This window comes from Scyliorhinus torazame, chromosome 8 (assembly GCF_047496885.1).
Source record: "Scyliorhinus torazame isolate Kashiwa2021f chromosome 8, sScyTor2.1, whole genome shotgun sequence".
NCBI classification, from domain to species: Eukaryota; Metazoa; Chordata; class Chondrichthyes; order Carcharhiniformes; family Scyliorhinidae; genus Scyliorhinus; species Scyliorhinus torazame.
The window spans coordinates 275152453-275169397 of NC_092714.1; the positions used below are offsets into that span (position 1 = coordinate 275152453).

At 51.3% G+C, this 16945-nt stretch overlaps 1 protein-coding gene and 1 long non-coding RNA gene across 2 annotated transcripts in view; both read left to right on the forward strand.

The window, feature by feature from the left end:
- The window catches only part of LOC140428666 (uncharacterized), a 172277-nt gene extending 164342 nt beyond the window's left edge, over positions 1-7935 (forward strand). Inside the window, exon 2 of the long non-coding RNA XR_011948827.1 lies at positions 7605-7935. This is a non-coding gene — a long non-coding RNA (uncharacterized lncRNA). The remainder of the gene's footprint in view (positions 1-7604) is intronic.
- snta1 (syntrophin, alpha 1) overlaps positions 1-16945 on the forward strand; it is a 989140-nt gene that overhangs the window by 673919 nt on the left and 298276 nt on the right. The gene's annotated exons all lie outside the window — the stretch shown is intronic.

Consider the following 16945-nt stretch of genomic DNA (forward strand, 5'->3'; position numbering starts at 1 on the left):
GTCGGGAGTGTAATGTGTGTGTGGCTGGGGTGAGTGTGTGTGGGGAGTGTAATGTGTGTGCGGCTGGGGTGAGTGTGTGTGGGGACTTTAATGTGTGTGTGCGGCATAGGGTGAGTGTGTGTGGGGAGTGTAATGTGTGTGTGGCTGCGATAGAACATAGAACATAGAACATAGAAAATACAGCACAGAACAGGCCCTTTGGCCCACGATGTTGTGCCGAACCTTTGTCCTAGATTAATCATAGATTATCATTGAATTTACAGTGCAGAAGGAGGCCATTCGGCCCTTTGAGTCTGCACCGGCTCTTGGAAAGAGCACCCTACCCAAACTCAACACCTCCACCCAACACCAAGGGCAATTTGGACATTAAGGGCAATTTATCATTGGCCAATTCACCTAACCCGCACATCTTTGGACTGTGGGAGGAAACCGGAGCACCCGGAGGAAACCCATGCAGACACGGGGAGGACGTGCAGACTCCGCACAGACAATGACCCAATCCGGAATCGAACCTGGGACCATGGAGCTGTGAAGCAATTGTGCTATGCACAATGCTACCGTGCTACCCTTAAGAACAAATAAATCTACACTATATCATTTTACCGTAATCCATGTACCTATCCAATAGCTGCTTGAAGGTCCCTAATGTTTCCGACTCAACTACTTCCACAGGCAGTGCATTCCATGCCCCCACTACTCTCTGGGTAAAGAACCTACCTCTGATATCCCTCCTATATCTTCCACCTTTCACCTTAAATTTATGTCCCCTTGTAATGGTGTGTTCCACCCGGGGAAAAAGTCTATGACTGTCTACTCTATCTATTCCCCTGATCATCTTATAAACCTCTATCAAGTCGCCCCTCATCCTTCGCCGCTCTAATGAGAAAAGGCCTAGCACCCTCAACCTTTCCTCGTAAGACCTACTCTCCATTCCAGGCAACATCCTGGTAAATCTTCTTTGCACCTTTTCCAGAGCTTCCACATCCTTCCTAAAATGAGGCGACCAGAACTGTACACAGTACTCCAAATGTGGCCTTACCAAAGTTTTGTACAACTGCATCATCACCTCACGGCTCTTAAATTCAATCCCTCTGTTAATGAACGCGAGCACACCATAGGCCTTCTTCATAGATCTATCCACTTGAGTGGCAACTTTCAAAGATGTATGAACACAGACCCCAAGATCTCTCTGCTCCTCCACATTGCCAAGAACTCTACCGTTAACCCTGTATTCCGCATTCATATTTGTCCTTCCAAAATGGACAACCTCACACTTTTCAGGGTTAAACTCCATCTGCCACTTCTCAGCCCAGCTCTGCATCCTATCTATGTCTCTTTGCAGCCGACAACAGCCCTCCTTACTATCCACAACTCCACCAATCTTTGTATCGTCTGCAAATTTACTGACCCACCCTTCAACTCCCTCATCCAAGTCATTAATGAAAATCACAAACAGCAGAGGACCCAGAACTGATCCCTGCGGTACGCCACTGGTAACTGGGGTCCAGGCTGACTTCTATCGGTTAGCCAGTTTGTTATCCAACTGGCCAAATTTCCCACTATCCCATGCCTCCTTACTTTCTGCATAAGCCTACCATGGGGAACTTTATCAAATGCGATGAGTGTGTGTGGGGAGTGTAATGTGTGTGTGCGGCTGGGATGAGTGTGTGTGGGGAGTGTAATGTGTGTGTGTGGCTGGGATGAGTGTGTGTGGGGAGTGTAATGTGTGTGTGCGGCTGGGGTGAGTCTGTGTGGGGAGTGTAATGTGTGTGTGTGGCTGGGATGAGTGTGTGTGGGGAGTGTAATGTGTGTGTGCGGCTGGGGTGAGTGTGTGTGGGGAGTGTAATGTGTCTCTGCGGCTGCAGCTTGTCGGCCTCCCGAGTGTCAATCCCGGACCTGGCGAATCTGGCCCCGTTTCCCATCGGAATGGATTGTGTTCCGCGTGGCGCTGGTGCTGCCCCTCCACAGTCACTGAATCGCTCCGGGTTCGGTGCCAGTTTTGGTGTCGTGAATGTTCACGAATCCTGAGCCGGCGTCAACACTTGGGGCTGAACTCACCGTTTTGGAGGCTCAGTGCTCACGTCGGCGTGGGAACGGTGGCGTTTTACGGCGGCAAAATCGGCGTCGAAGCTTCACCGATGCTGCGGCCGGTGAGGGGCCGCCACGCCGAGCAAAACTGTCGGCTCCACAATACAGAGGCTGGAGAAAGGCCAGGACCGTGGCCACGCCCACGCACACGGTGACCTGCAGCGGTCGCACCGTAAATACAGCGCCGGACGTGTGCGGACCCGACCTGTCAAATTGTGCCCCCCTGGCCGCTCCCCTGGCTACCCCCTGGTCACTCCGCCCAGTCCACCCAGCCCTCGCGGGAGCCCCCCCCCGGGCCAACTGGACACAGTCCGCGGCCAACTGGACACAGTCCGCAGCCAACTGGACACAGTCCGCGCGGCCACCCCGCCGGATTCCCAACCGCTGTGGTCAAGAACTTGGCCCATAGGGGGCAGTTCATCAGGGCAGCAGAGCTCATCGCAGAGAAGGTTGCCATCACCCTCCAACCCACAGCTCAGACCCGCTGTCACTGCCAACCCAGGGCCCCCACACAATCGTGAGGCAGGTAGGAATCATGGAGGGGGGTTTTATTGGGGGTGGGGGGCTGGTGGGTGGTGCAGGAAGGGTGTTCATGGGAGGGAGTGGTCGGCTGGCGGGGGGTGGGGGTGGTGGGAGGGGTGCGATGTCCATGCCCCTGGCCAGCCCCCCTAATCAGGGATCCTGGGGGCTCATCAGCCCAGGCCGCTTTCGGCCTCCCGTGCCTGCCCATGTCCTGCCCATCCTCGCCTTCCCTCGCATCCTTCCCATCGGACGAAGTCTGGCGTTCATCCTCCTCTTCGAGCACGCCACCCCACTGCTGTGCAGTGCTGTGGCGGATGCAGCCGGCCGCCCCGATGTGGGAGATCTTCCTGGTGCCATATTGGACGGCTGATTCAGACTAGTCCCGGCACCTGAACCGCATCTTCAGGAGTCTGAAACGCTGCATCACACTCCTGGTCGCTGTATGGCCTTCGCTGTAGCGAGTCTCTGCGTTGGTCTGTGGCCTCTGGATAGGCGTCAGTAGCCACGACCACAGTGGATAAGCCCTGTCGCCCAGGAGCTAGCCCCACAGCTGGGGGTGCGCCTCGAAGAGGCCGAGAACTGTCAAGGGTGCCAGGAGGAAGGCGTCGTGTACACTGCCTGGGTATTGGGCAAAACGTTCAGGATTTGCAGCTGATGGTCACACACCAGCTGCACGTTCATTGAGTGGAACTCCTTTCGGCTTGTGAAGAGCGGGCTGTCATCTACAGGTGGTCATAGGGGGACAGGCATCCCGTCGATCAGCCCCTGGATCCGGGGTATCTCAGCGATGCCGGCGAACTCCGCTGGGCCCAGGCCACATTGAAGTGGATGTACTGTGCTGACTGGGCATGTAGGGCCTCCGTGATTGTGCGGATGTACCTGTGCGCTGAACTCTGTGAGATCCCGGAACAGGGCCCCACTCGAGCAGCTCCAGCTCGTACAGCCGCAGGGCATCCCCCAGGGCTGCAACCACCAGCGGGAAGGCCCCCATTGCTGGTCGTATTCCAATATCCATTGTCTGCAGGGGGTGAAAAGTCGTCATGTTAACATGGGGAATCGCCCCAATCCCACGACCCATCCCCTGGTCACTCCCCTGTCACCCCCCCCCCCTCCAGCCCTCCCGGCCAGTGTCCAGCCCGGCAGCCCACGGTTGCGCCTCTCGGTGTCCTACCTCCTCTCTCTCCCTCTGTAGCCACGGCGCCTGGTTCCCTATTTTTAAAAGCACAAGTGAACCGCGTTCCCGCCCCGGAGGAGGCAGAGAATCGCGGAGGCCTCGGAGTATGCCAGGTGACGGAGAATTGCGACTGGCGAGAACACGACGCCCGCCATAATTTCGCCGTCAAGATCGCTTCTTCGCCCAATCGCGTTACCCGATTTTGGTGTCGGCCAGCAGAGAATCCCGCCCACCTTTATTAAAGTAAGATGAGAAAATCCCGATATGGTTTCTTTATGCTGCATCTGTACAAATGACTGTGTGAGAACGACACTCCCTCGCTGAGATGGAAGACAGTCTCTTGTTAAATCAATAACTGTTACACAATTAATGGTCTATGACAGTGTTTTTCAAGTTAGTGCTGTTCTGAAAATGTTCTTACATTTTCATGTGAAGCTTCCATTCATGCTTTGGAGAGCGTTGTGTACCCAATAACAGATTTGATGGATAAGATATACTCAGCTTTCCAGTAGTTTGTCTTTCATTGTGTTGAAAACTGCCATCAGGGTGGGAGCTAGATTTCAAAGGGGCATTGTAGGATGAATGATCACAAATATAGAATAGAGCGATATCAGGAACAAAGAATATTTTGTTGTTTTTAAGTGCACCAAAATAATTGGGTCCTAAACCTGGAATTTAAAAAAAATCAATTTCTGGAATGTGGGCGTCACTGCCGATCGGCCAACATTTATTGTCCATCTGTAATTGCCCTTGAGACATTGGTGATGAACTGTTTTCAGAGACCACTGCAGTCCATGTGCTTTAGGCACAGGAGGGATTCTAGGATCTTGGCCCAGTGACAGCGAAGGAACGACGATATATTCCCGAGTGAGGATGGTGTGTGGCTCGGAGGGGAACCGCCAGGCGGTGGGGTTCCCAGGTATCTGCTGCCCTTGTCCTTCTAGATGGCTGAGGTCGTGGGTTTGGAAGGTGCCGTCGAAGGAACCTTGGTGAGTTGCTGTTGTGCATCTTGTAGATGCTACACACGGCTGCCGCTGTGCGGCGCTGGTGGAGGTTTGAATGTTGAAGGTGGTGGATCAAGTGGTCTCCTTTGGCCTGTACGGTGTAAAGTGTCGTTGAGACCAATCATTCTGCTGGCTTCAAAGTCAACTCTTAATATTCCTCCCAGTGATCCTAGCTCTTGCTGACAGGGTATTGTGATCTTGATTAAATTGCCATTTGTTGCGTGAGCTTTGACAGTGAAGTTTGGCAGTTTTTCAGATCAAAGAGAGCATCTAAAGTGAGCACTTTCTTGTCCGCATGAGTCAAGCACACTGCTGTGTTTTCCATTGAATGGTTATCGGATAGTGATAACCTCGGACCCAAAATTGTTCAGTTGAATTCTAAACCTCTCTCCGCCCGGATTGAAGTTAGTTAATGCAGTGGTAACTGGCAATGATGATACCTGGGATCTGCCAGGGTGCTATCGATCACTTTTAACGCTGAGTGTTGTACTCTCCAACCCCTGACAAACTAAAGTTCAGGGGTGGTGATGCTCAGTTCAGTTTCACTTTCTGATAAAGTGAGTGGAGAGTAAATCAGAAAATTATCAATGTACAAATATCAGAAATGTCTTTCTGGGTGACATGAATCATCGAACTTCATGGAAAGTACTACCTGCCTCACAACACCTGCTATTGGACGATAGAATATAGCCTGAGAATGGAGAGATAGGTTGTTGCTGATGTCACTGGATAATTCTGCTCCCTATACACGCACAGCCATTAACACTTATTATTCCTTTCAACATTTTGTGGTTTGTTCTATCTTTAGATTTTGAACTACATTAGGCAGAATTTAGTTCCGTGACGCGAGCACCCTCACTGGCGGGAACTCCGTGTCGCGTCTGTGGTGGAGGTTCAAGGTTCAATGCAATTTAAGAGCATTCAGGCATTCAACTGGACAGTGTTGGGCCCTCCAGGGGATTAGGGGCTCAGAAGGCCATTAACCCAGGGTCGGCCAATTAGAAGTCAACTGCTCCCCTCACCAGCAGCGCCGTTGGGAGTGGTGGCTGCTGTTGGTACTGCTCCCACTGCTGCTGGATTCCTGGGGACTGGCGTGGGGGGGATTGCAATGAGGGGGATTGCCAGAGAGAGGACACAGGGGAGTTGGAGGGCAAGAGGGTAGCTTTCAGCAGCTCCCCACTTCCTGATGCGGGTCCTTCGACTGAAGGCCTATGAACAAGGGATTATCAGAAAGAGGCCCTTCAGCCCATTGTCCACACTGGCCAGCATGCACCTATCCATTCTAATCCCATTTTACACCACTGGCTCCATAGCCTTATTAGTTCTGGCATTTCAAGTGCTTTTCAAGCATTTCTGAAAGTTTCTTAAGTGTTGGGAGAGTTCCCGCCTCTATCACCCTTTCAGACAGTAAATTCCAGAGTCCAACAAACCTCTGAGTGAAAACATTTTTCCTCAAATCTCCTCTAAACCTCCTGCCCTTTACCTTAAATCCACACCCCTGGCTATTGGTTATTTCCCCTCTACCAAGGGGGGAAATTTCTTCCTATCTACTCGATCGGTGTCCCTCGTAATTGTGCCCACCTCAAACAGGTCCTCCCTCAGCCTTCTCTGCTGCAAGGAGAACAGCCCCAGCCGAACCAGCCTATCGTCATAGCTGAAAGACTCCAGCCCAGGCAAGATCCTGGCGAATCTCCCCTGCACTTTCCCCAGTGATATCACATCCTTCTTTAATCATCCCACAGTAACAGGAGAAGGAGATCTCCCCTGATTCCAGTCATTGAGATTTCCCACATAGATCCTCTCCCCGCTCTAGTTTGACCGATGGCCTGATATTCTTCTCAGTAATCCTGCGAGCTGCCTGTGGACGTGCGACAGCTCCAGTTTGTGAAAAATAAATTGGTCCAATTTCATGCTGTCCTCGGGTCTGTTAGCTGGGCGTGTGCAGGTTGCACAGTGCCAAATAGGAGTCCAGAGAATTTTAACTCCATATAGTCTGGCAAAGAAGTGAAAAAAAAGGAGGGAGTCATTGAGAAAAATAAGGAGAAAAAAAAGTAAAAAATAAAAATTTACATCTTCTGTAATTTAAAGCAGGAAGAAGCACAGTGTGCTAGAATGATGGCGGACTGGTATTATCACTGTGCTAATAACGCAATGGGCTAGGAACACAGAAACCCTGGGTAATACTCTGGGGACCTGGGTCCGAATTCTACCACAGCAGATGGTGAAGTTTGAATTAAATGAATAAAGAAATCTGGAATTGAAAGTTTAATAATGACCATAAACCACTGTCGTGATAACTAACGTCCTTTAGGGAAGGAAATCTGCCTCCTTACCTGGTCTGGCCTACCTGTGATTCCAGATCCATAGCCATGTGGTGGGTTCTGCAATGCCCTCAGAAATAGCTTAGCAAGCAACTCAATTCAAGGATGGTCTATAAAAGCTGACCCAGTCGGCCAAACTGTCATTGCATTATTGGGAAACGGCCTGGGGCTCATTTTGGAGGGGGAAAATGCTTGATCAGCAAGGTGAAAAATCCAGGGGGGATTAATGATCATAACCCATCATTCAAAATACATTTAGAAAGGGGATTAAAACATTAAAATAAGAGCCCTCAGCGTGGCCAATATATGAGTATTCCACAATGTACCTGGGAAAATAATAATTTCTCTGATTGAAATGGCTATTCTTCCTTCGAATTACCAGAGTTTCGACTGTACAGCGAGGAGAAATCATGGTCTAGCTTAGGTGCTTTTCATATTTCCTTCAGTCTTGTAGCTACTAATTGTATTCAACCTTTGTCTGCTCTTTTTTTTCAGGAGGCAAGCCGTCACTATGGCAACCTCACATCTGTAGACTCGAGAAGCTAATTGGTTTGGAGGGATAGCCGGCAGAGTGCGATCACAGAAACAATATGGAATGGAGATAATATTACTGAACCCTGGGCAGTAATTTCACAGCCAATATTACATTCAGCAAGATTTTTCACACATAATTACTGTCTTCGTGCGAGCACCAACATTGCAGCCCTGAGGGCAGCTCGCAAGTATTACTGTAGCGACTGTGGTGCAATAATATTACAACCATTACATTAAAAGAGCAGGTTATCATTAGCAATATTGGAGACTTTGAATAAAGATCATGCATGAATCTGGACTCTCTGTATTTTTCCATTTACAGTAACCCTTTGAGCACCAACTGGCGTTCCTGCTTCCAAACCACTTTTATCTTTTACACCAAATATAATAATTTCATTTTTGCCATCCATTTATTTTCATCTCACCCACCATTATTTCACAAAAGTAGAAGTAAAATATCTTTTAGAAGCGCTATTTATTTTGTGACACAGCGTTCTCACGTTGACCTGGAATTTCATGGATCGGAAGGTCCCTTTAAAAGCGGCAGGCCACGAACTGATTCCAGTGGTTCCCGATCTCATTCCTGTTATTTCTGATTTCCAGGCGAGCTGGTTCGTGTTGTGAGCCAATACCCTGCACCCCCAACCTGACCCACTCCCCTATCTTTATCTCGTGTAAATGGACATTGTGAAATTGTCAGCATAGATCAGAGTTCCAGAGCTATCACCAAGCAATGTTTTCTCTGGGCTGCCAGTGTTTCAACAAGTGCAATGCATTACTGGGCTCTCCAGAAAGTCTCATCATGTGAGAGCAGAGACATCCATTACAGTACTAACCGTGAGATCCAGGGAAAACATTGACATCTCTGTGTCTCTGATCTGTGCTGTCAATTTCACAATGTTTATTTACACAAGATAGAGAGGTGTCAAGTGCTTGCAGTTTCAGCGATTGTAATTTTAAAGGCTCTGGATGACTGACACTTTTATTAGGCTGTAGTAAATAGGGGGCTGGTTTAGTTTAGTTGGTTAGATAGCTAGTTTATGCAAGGCCAACAGCGGGGGTTCAATCGCTGTACTGACAGGTTATTGATGAAGGCCCCGCCTTCTCAACCTCGCCCCGCGTCTGACGTGTGGTGACCCTCAGGTTAAATCACCACCAGCCAGCTCTCCCTCTCAAAGGGGAAACAGCCTCTGATCACCTGGGACTATGGAGACTTTGCTTTACCAGTAAATAGGAGTTGTTTTTGAGCAAATAGAAAGTTATCAATGAATGATTGTTTTTAAAAGATTTTCTTTACACACCCTACGGTCATAGTAGGGTCCGTTGGCTCTATATGATCTATACTGGGTGAATGGGCATGGCCATATCATGGTATGGGGCACATGAGGGCCATAGTGCTGAGTGGGGGGTTATACCTTGGCATATGGGACAGGAGGGGCTTAGAGGGGGTGGGGGGGCATTTTAACTGGGACAAAGTCCCACTGCATTGAGGTGGGCCTGTTAAACAATCCTCCTCCACACCAGGCAACACCTGTAGTTACTTCCAAATATTCTCCTAGGTTGGTTGGCCCAAACCTAGCCCACAATGAGAATTCTGTCCTTGCTGCCACTTTCTCCTGGGGTGAGCGGGTGAGTAAGGAATTCTCTCGACCCTGCGCCCCGTCTCAAAGATAAAGATTTAAGCCATTATTACGAAGAATGAAATGGCAAAGCCTCATCACAGTTCACAGTGCCTGACAGCTACTGAAGTATGTTTGAAATCTAGTCACTGTTTTTCCTACAACATAATATGCAGCATGTTATATACTTCATCTCTCTCCCTGATAACTCGCTGAGGCTGCATCCGACTGTTTGCAAACTTTGTGTCACATTTGACATTGAGATGAGCTGCTGACTGCATATTTGCACCATCACTAAGACTGCCTCTTTCTACCTCTGTAACATCACTGCCTCTGCCCCTGTCTCAGTGTTTCAGTTGCTGGAACCCTGATCCATATCTCGGTTACCTCTGAACCCCACTATTCCCCGTCTCCCATATTCTCTGCAAACCTGGGGTCATTCGAAACTCTGCTGCAGGTCTCTTAACTCACACCAACACCTGTTCACCCCCCTCCCACCCCCAACTCCCTCCCTCTCTCCCCTCCTCGAGGGTGATCCATCAAACCCAACCTCTGACCAATGCTTTGACCGAATATCTCCTTCTCAGGCTCAGTGCCCTGTGTTGTTTGAGCATCACTCCTGTGAGACACTTTGAGATGTTTTACTATGTTTTATAAAACACATCTCTGTATTAATTCAGGCACGTTATAGAATCACAGAATCATTGGATGTAACATCTCAGACACCGGACATTCAACCCAACAGTTTTGCACCAATCTAATCCCACTCCCATATTTTTAAATAGTGCTCTGTTTCAATAATTTACCATGCTTATGGAGCATTATTTTGTAACAAGGGTGTTGGAGAGGAACCTCCCAGCTTAAAATGGGGCCTGAAGCACAACGGTTTTATTCAGAAGTGATGGTGCCCGGAGCTGAGGGAGGCGAGTGAGTGTGACGAGGGGGCAGGGGTGATGCAGGTCGGGCACCCGTCCAGTGTGAACGCACCAATGAGTTCAGGTGGTGGGTAATTTATTTGTTCTCTTTTCAATAAAGCCAGGCGTCTCTTGATACTTTCCACAGGTGCGTTGCATTTTAAACTCTGTGACTGCTCACAGCTTTTAATCTGTTGGCCCATAACCTCCGATTATCCTAATACTGAGAGGGAAAACTGCGCACTCACCAACACTCAGTGACGAACCTTCCTCCTCCAGCAGTAGCTCCGCCCTCCAGCGTGACAGATTGTGCAGGTTCTAGCACATCAGGGTCATCGCACCGCGCATGTGCGGCGGACAATCATCTTAAATCTGGGATCAGACAGGAAGATACGGTCCATTAATAATACATGAGCAAGGCCTAGCTAGAAAGTCTAGATGGGTGTTACAAACTCACAGCAGGGTCATTTCCGAAGCATTTTCTGCTCATTAATTCTGAGGATCTTTCACTGTTGAGATTGTCAACCTAATCCTTTACTGACCATTTTCAGCTTTGGCTGCTGAGCCTGGCTAAAACACAAAATGCCAGCAAAACGAACACTCGGACAAGACTGGCTGGAAGAGGGAATGATCCCGTACTGTGGTATGAACAGGGCCTTTACTATCCCGCCGTCCATGTTTGTGGGAGTGCAGTGGACTGTCTTCTCTGCTGGATTTTACGGAGCGTCTGTTCTGTTTGAGATCAGAATTAGTTCCATGTTCCATTCAGTGACACTGACCCAATGTACTTGTGGCTCATTTAACCGTGAGGCCCCAAAGATTGAATAGTCTCGACACATGAAGGGGATCGAATTAGTCTTTGGTGACAGGGAAGGAAATGTGATGGCGAATCAGCAACAGGGTCTTACGCATTGCTCGATTCTCCTGCTCGTTGACGGTCACAGTCCAATGGTGCCACATCCTTTCAGCTTGAACGTTTTGCTACATCACCACTTTAATCGCCAATGGAAATGAGGAAACATCTGCATCTGAAAACAAACTGACCCAATAATACAATCAATCACTTTTCTCTTATCATTTATAACGTAGAGTTGGGTAGTGAAGGATGACAGATGCCCTAATGTGTCGTCACTCAAACAAATTGTCCGGGAAGCTTTGGGATAAAGATTTGTCCTCCTGGTTCCCCACAGGCTCAGCTCCACGTCTCAATTAGACGGAGAGAAGATAATTTCAAACTACAGGTTTCAGAAAGGCAGGGAGCAATTTGACCATTTCTCAGCAAAGTGCCACCCCGGGCGTGGGAGGTGGGAGGTGGGCCCGCCTTGAGGCAGCATTACCGGGTTTTCCCACCATACTTTTAAACTCTTTGCCAAATACAAGTGAAGATGTTGGTCCCACAATGTCACACGGACGAGACGGGTTCTGAAGGGGTCTATCCCAGGGCGTCCCGATTTCAATAATATAAAAATGGGGATATCCCCGCCCCCCACCATGGAACACTTAACCCCCCATAACTGCGAAACCCCCAGCTCCTCCACTGTGGAACTCCCTCCCCTCCCCCATGGAACCGCTCCCTCACAGAATTCCTCATGCCCTCACGAAGCAGCCCTCCCCCGGCATTTCCCCCTGACTCTACCCCATGGCACTGCCAGGTAAATGCTAGGGGGCAATGCCAGGTAAATGCCAGGGGGCATTGTCAAGGGGCAGTGCCAGGGGATAGTGCCAGGTGGCAATGCCAGGGGGCAGTGCCAGGGGGCAGTGCCAGAGGGAAATGCCAGGGGGCAGTGCCAGGTGGCAATGCCAGGTGGCAATGCCAGAGGGAAATGCCAGGGGGCAGTGCGAGGGGGCAGTGCCAGGGGGCAGTGCTGGGGGCAATGCCAGAGGGAAATGCCAGGGTGCAGTGCCAGGGGGCAGTGCCAGAGGGAAATGCCAGGTGAAAGTGAAAGGGGGTAGTGCCAGGGGGCAGTGCCAGGGGGCAATGCCAGGGGGGCAGTGCCAGGGGGCAGTGCCAGGAGGCAATGCCAGGGGGCAGTGCCAGGGGGCAGTGCCAGGTGGCAATGCCAGGTGGCAATGCCAGAGGGAAATGCCAGGGGGCAGTGCCAGGGGGCAATGCCAGAGGGAAATGCCAGGGTGCAGTGCCAGGGGGCAGTGCCAGGGGGCAGTGCCAGAGGGAAATGCCAGGTGAAAGTGAAAGGGGGTAGTGCCAGGGGGCAGTGCCAGGGGGCAATGCCAGGGGGCAGTGCCAGGGGGCAATGCCAGGGGGTAGTGCCAGGGGGCAGTGCCAGGGGAAAGTGAAAGGGGCAGTGCCAGGGGGCAGTGCCAGGGGAAAGTGAAAGGGGGCAGTGTCAGGGGGCAGTGCGAGGGGCAGTGCCATGGGGCAGTGCCAGGGGGCAATGCCATGGGGTAGTGCCAGGGGGCAGTGCCAGGGGGCAGTGCCAGGGGAAAGTGAAAGGGGGCAGTGCCAGGGGGCAGTGCCGGGGCAGTGCCAGGGGGCAATGCCAGGGGGCAGTGCCATGGGGCAGTCACCCTCTCCCCCCGGGGGCTGGACTCACCTGTGTTCCTCTGGGGGGGTTTTGATAACCAGATACACGTCGCAAGGGATCTGCCATGATTCACATCAGTGTGTCGTCATGCCAGCGTGAATGGGCAATCTAACGTGGGAGACTATCAGGCACAAAGTCCTGATAATGATATTTAAATTGATGCAAATGGAGATCTTGACTTTTAAAGTTTGGATTCCGTCATTGGCAGGGCAAAGACAATTGGCTGGGGAAAAATACATTTTAGGACTCCCACTCGATTGTCAAACCCGCTCCCATTTCCGCCCCCCTCCAAAACAGTAGCAGATTATCCCCCCCCCCCCCCCCCCCCCGAAAACAGGAGCAGAAAATCCACCCCCCCTCCAAAATAGGAGTAGAAAATCCCCCCTCCCCTCGGAAACAGGAGCAGAAAATCCCCCCCTCCAAAACAGGAGTAGAAAATCCCCCCTCCCCTCGGAAACAGGAGCAGAAAATCCCCCCCCCAAACAGGAGCAGATTATCCCCCCCCCTCGGAAACAGGAGCAGAACCCCCCCCCCTCCCCCGCCCTCCAAAACAGGAGCAGAAAATCCCCCCCTCCAAAACAGGAGCAGATTATCCCCCCCCCCTCGGGAACAGGAGAGGAAAATCCCCCCCTCCAAAACATGAGCAGATTATCCCCCCCCTCCAAAACAGGAGCAGAAAATCCCCCCCCCCTCGGCAACAGGAGAAGAAAATCCCCCCCCTCACGGAAACAGGAGCAGAAAATCCCCCCCTCCAAAACAGGAGCAGATTATCCCCCCCCCCTCAGAAACAGGAGCAGAACCCCCCCCCCCCCCCCCCCGCCCTCCAAAACAGGAGCAGAAAATCCTCCCCTCCAAAACAGGAGCAGATTATCCCCCCCCCCCCCTCGGGAACAGGAGAGGAAAATCCCCCCCCTCCAAAACATGAGCAGATTATCCCCCCCCCTCCAAAACAGGAGCAGAAAATCCCCCCTCCCCTCGGAAACAGGAGCAGAAAATCCCCCCCTCCAAAACAGGAGCAGATTATCCCTCCCCCTCGGAAACAGGAGCAGAACCCCCCCCCCCCGCCCTCCAAAACAGGAGCAGAAAATCCCCCCCTCCAAAACAGGAGCAGATTATCCCCCCCCCCTCGGAAACAGGAGCAGAACCCCCCCCCCGCCCTCCAAAACATGAGCAGATTATCCCCCCCCTCCAAAACAGGAGCAGAAAATCCCCCCTTCAAAACAGGAGCAGAAAATCCCCCCCCCCCCCTCGGCAACAGGAGAAGAAAATCCCCCCCCCCACGGAAACAGGAGCAGAAAATCCCCCCCTCCAAAACAGGAGTAGAAAATCCCCCCTCCCCTCGGAAACAGGAGCAGAAAATCCCCCCCTCCAAAACAGGAGCAGATTATCCCCCCCCTCGGAAACAGGAGCAGAAACCCCCCCCCCCCCCCCGCCCTCCAAAACAGGAGCAGAAAATCCCCCCCTCCAAAACAGGAGCAGATTATCCCCCCCCCCTCGGAAACAGGAGCAGAACCCCCCCCCCGCCCTCCAAAACAGGAGCAGAAAATCCCCCCCCCCCTCCAAAACAGGAGCAGATTATCCCCCCCCCCTCGGGAACAGGAGAGGAAAATCCCCCCCCCTCCAAAACATGAGCAGATTATCCCCCCCCCTCCAAAACAGGAGCAGAAAATCCCCCCCTCCAAAACAGGAGCAGAAAATCCCCCCCCCCTCGGCAACAGGAGAAGAAAATCCCCCCCCCCACGGAAAAAGGAGCAGATTATCCCTCCCCCTCGGAAACAGGAGCAGAAACGCTCCCCCCCCACCGCCCTCCAAAACAGGAGCAGAAAATCCCCCCCCCTCCAAAACATGAGCAGATTATCCCCCCCCCCAAAACAGGAGCAGAAAATCCCCCCCTCCAAAACAGGAGCAGATTATTCCCCCCCCCCTCGGAAACTGGAGCAGACAATCCCACCCCCTCACCAAAACAGGAGCAGAAAATCCCCCCCTCGGAAACAGGAGCAGAAAATCCCCCCCTCGGAAACAGGAGAAGAAAATCCCCCCCCCCCATGGAAACAGGAGCAGATTATCCCCCCCCCTCCAAAACAGGAGCAGAAAATCCCCCCCCCTCCAAAACAGGAGCAGAAAATCTCCCCCCCCTCGGAAATAGGAGCAGAAAATCCCCCCCCCCTCCAAAACAGGAGCAGAAAATCTCCCCCCCCTCGGAAATAGGAGCAGAAAATCCCCCCCCCTCCAAAACAGGAGCAGAAAATCTGCCCCCCCCCCCCCCCGAAGCTTGAGTTTGACGAACTGCTTCGAGGAGATGACCGGTGTGGTGAGTAGAGGAAAAACACTGTTGTAAATGTACTTTCAGAGAGCCTTTGGCGTGGATCCACACAGAGAATCAGAGATATTGGAACATTGTATTAAAGGCTTGTTGGAAGAGAGGAAATATTGAGTAGGGGTCCTGGGAAATTTCTCACAGTGGTTGGAATTGGAAAGTGATGTCCGCCACGGTTTTGTTCTGGACCATTTCTGTTCACTCCTCATCAATGATTTATTGCAGGACCAGGGGAGAGGGTTCCAAATTTGCAGGAAATACTAAAATAAAAGGCATAGAATCCCTACAGTGCAGCAGGAGTACGGGAGCATGGTGTTTAGCACAATTGCTTCACAGCTCCAGGGTCCCAGGTTCGATTCCGGCTTGGGTCACTGTCTGTGCGGAATCTGCACGTTCTCCCCGTGTCTGCGTGGGTTTCCTCCGGGTGCTCCGGTTTCCTCCCACAGTCCAAAGATGTGCAGGTTAGGTGGATTGGCCATGCTAAATTGCCCCTTAGTGTCCAAAATTGCCCTTCTTAGTGTTGGGTGGGGTTACTGGGTTATGGGGATAGGGTGGAGGTGTTGACCTTGGGTAGGGTGCTCTTTCCAAGAGCCCGTGCAGACTTGATGGGTCGAATGGCCTCCTTCTGCACTGTAAAGTCTAGGAGGCCATTCAGCCCATCGAGTCTGCACCGACCCTCTGAAAGAACACTCTACCTAGGCCCACTCCCACGCAACCTCACCTAACCTTTGGACACGAAGGGGTAATTTATCACGGCCAATCCACCTAACCTGCACATCTTTGGACTGTGAGAGGAAACCGGAGCACTCGGAGGAAACCCAAGCAGGCACGGGGAGAACGTGCAGACTCCGCACAGCCACCTGGGGTTGGGTTTGAATCCGGGTCCCTGGCGCTATGAACCAGCAGTGCTAACCACTGTGCTGCATTTGATACTATCCGTTACTGGCTGGAAGACAACAGCCTGAATTTTAGTTATGACAAAAGATTGTTTGACTGGGATTGGCTTCTTTGTAACAGGAGAGTGATGGGAGATTTAATTGAGGTGTATAAAACTATTAGAGTATAACATGGTTGGGAAGGATCTACTTCCATTAGCAGAAAAGTCAACAACCAACGGACTTACAGGGCGCGATTTAACGGAAACATTTCTAAATGTCAGTTTGGCCGTGATTGGTGGGGTGCTCCTCGACGGCCGCGTTGAAGAGTTCGCGGCCTGTATTTAACGGTACTCAGTGCCGAAAATGAGTCCCCACGAAGTTCTCGCCATCACTGGCTGTCCTGCGCTCTCATCAACTGGTCTTTAAAAGACTCCCACATATCAAATTTGGATTTACCCTCAAACAGCCGCTCCCAATCCACATTTTCCAGCTCCTGCCAAATTTTGTTGTAGTTAGCTTTCCCCCAATTTAGCACCCTCACTCGAGGACCACTCTTGTCCTTATCCATGAGTATTTGAAAACTTAAGGAATTATGATCACTATTCCCAAAACTTTCCCCTACTGAAACTTTGGTCACCTGGCCAGGCTCATTCCCCAATACTAGATCCAGTAAGGCCCCCTCCCTGGTTGGACTATCAACATACTGTTTCAAAACACTCTCTTGGGCACACCTAACAAATTGCTCTCCATCCGAACCTCTGGCACTAAAGGAATCACAGTCCATAGGGGGGAAATTAAAATCACCCACAACAACCGTGCTATTTTCACATCTTTCCAGAATCTGACTACATATCTGTTCCCCTGTATCCCTCTGGTTGTTGGGAGGTCTATTGTACAACCTCAACATTGTGATTGCACCCTTCCTATTCATGAGCTCTACCCATAATGCCTCACTACAGGATCCCTCCCAGAGATCCTCCCTCATCACAGCTGTTCCCTACCCAGTAATGCAACTCCCCACCCTTTCTGCT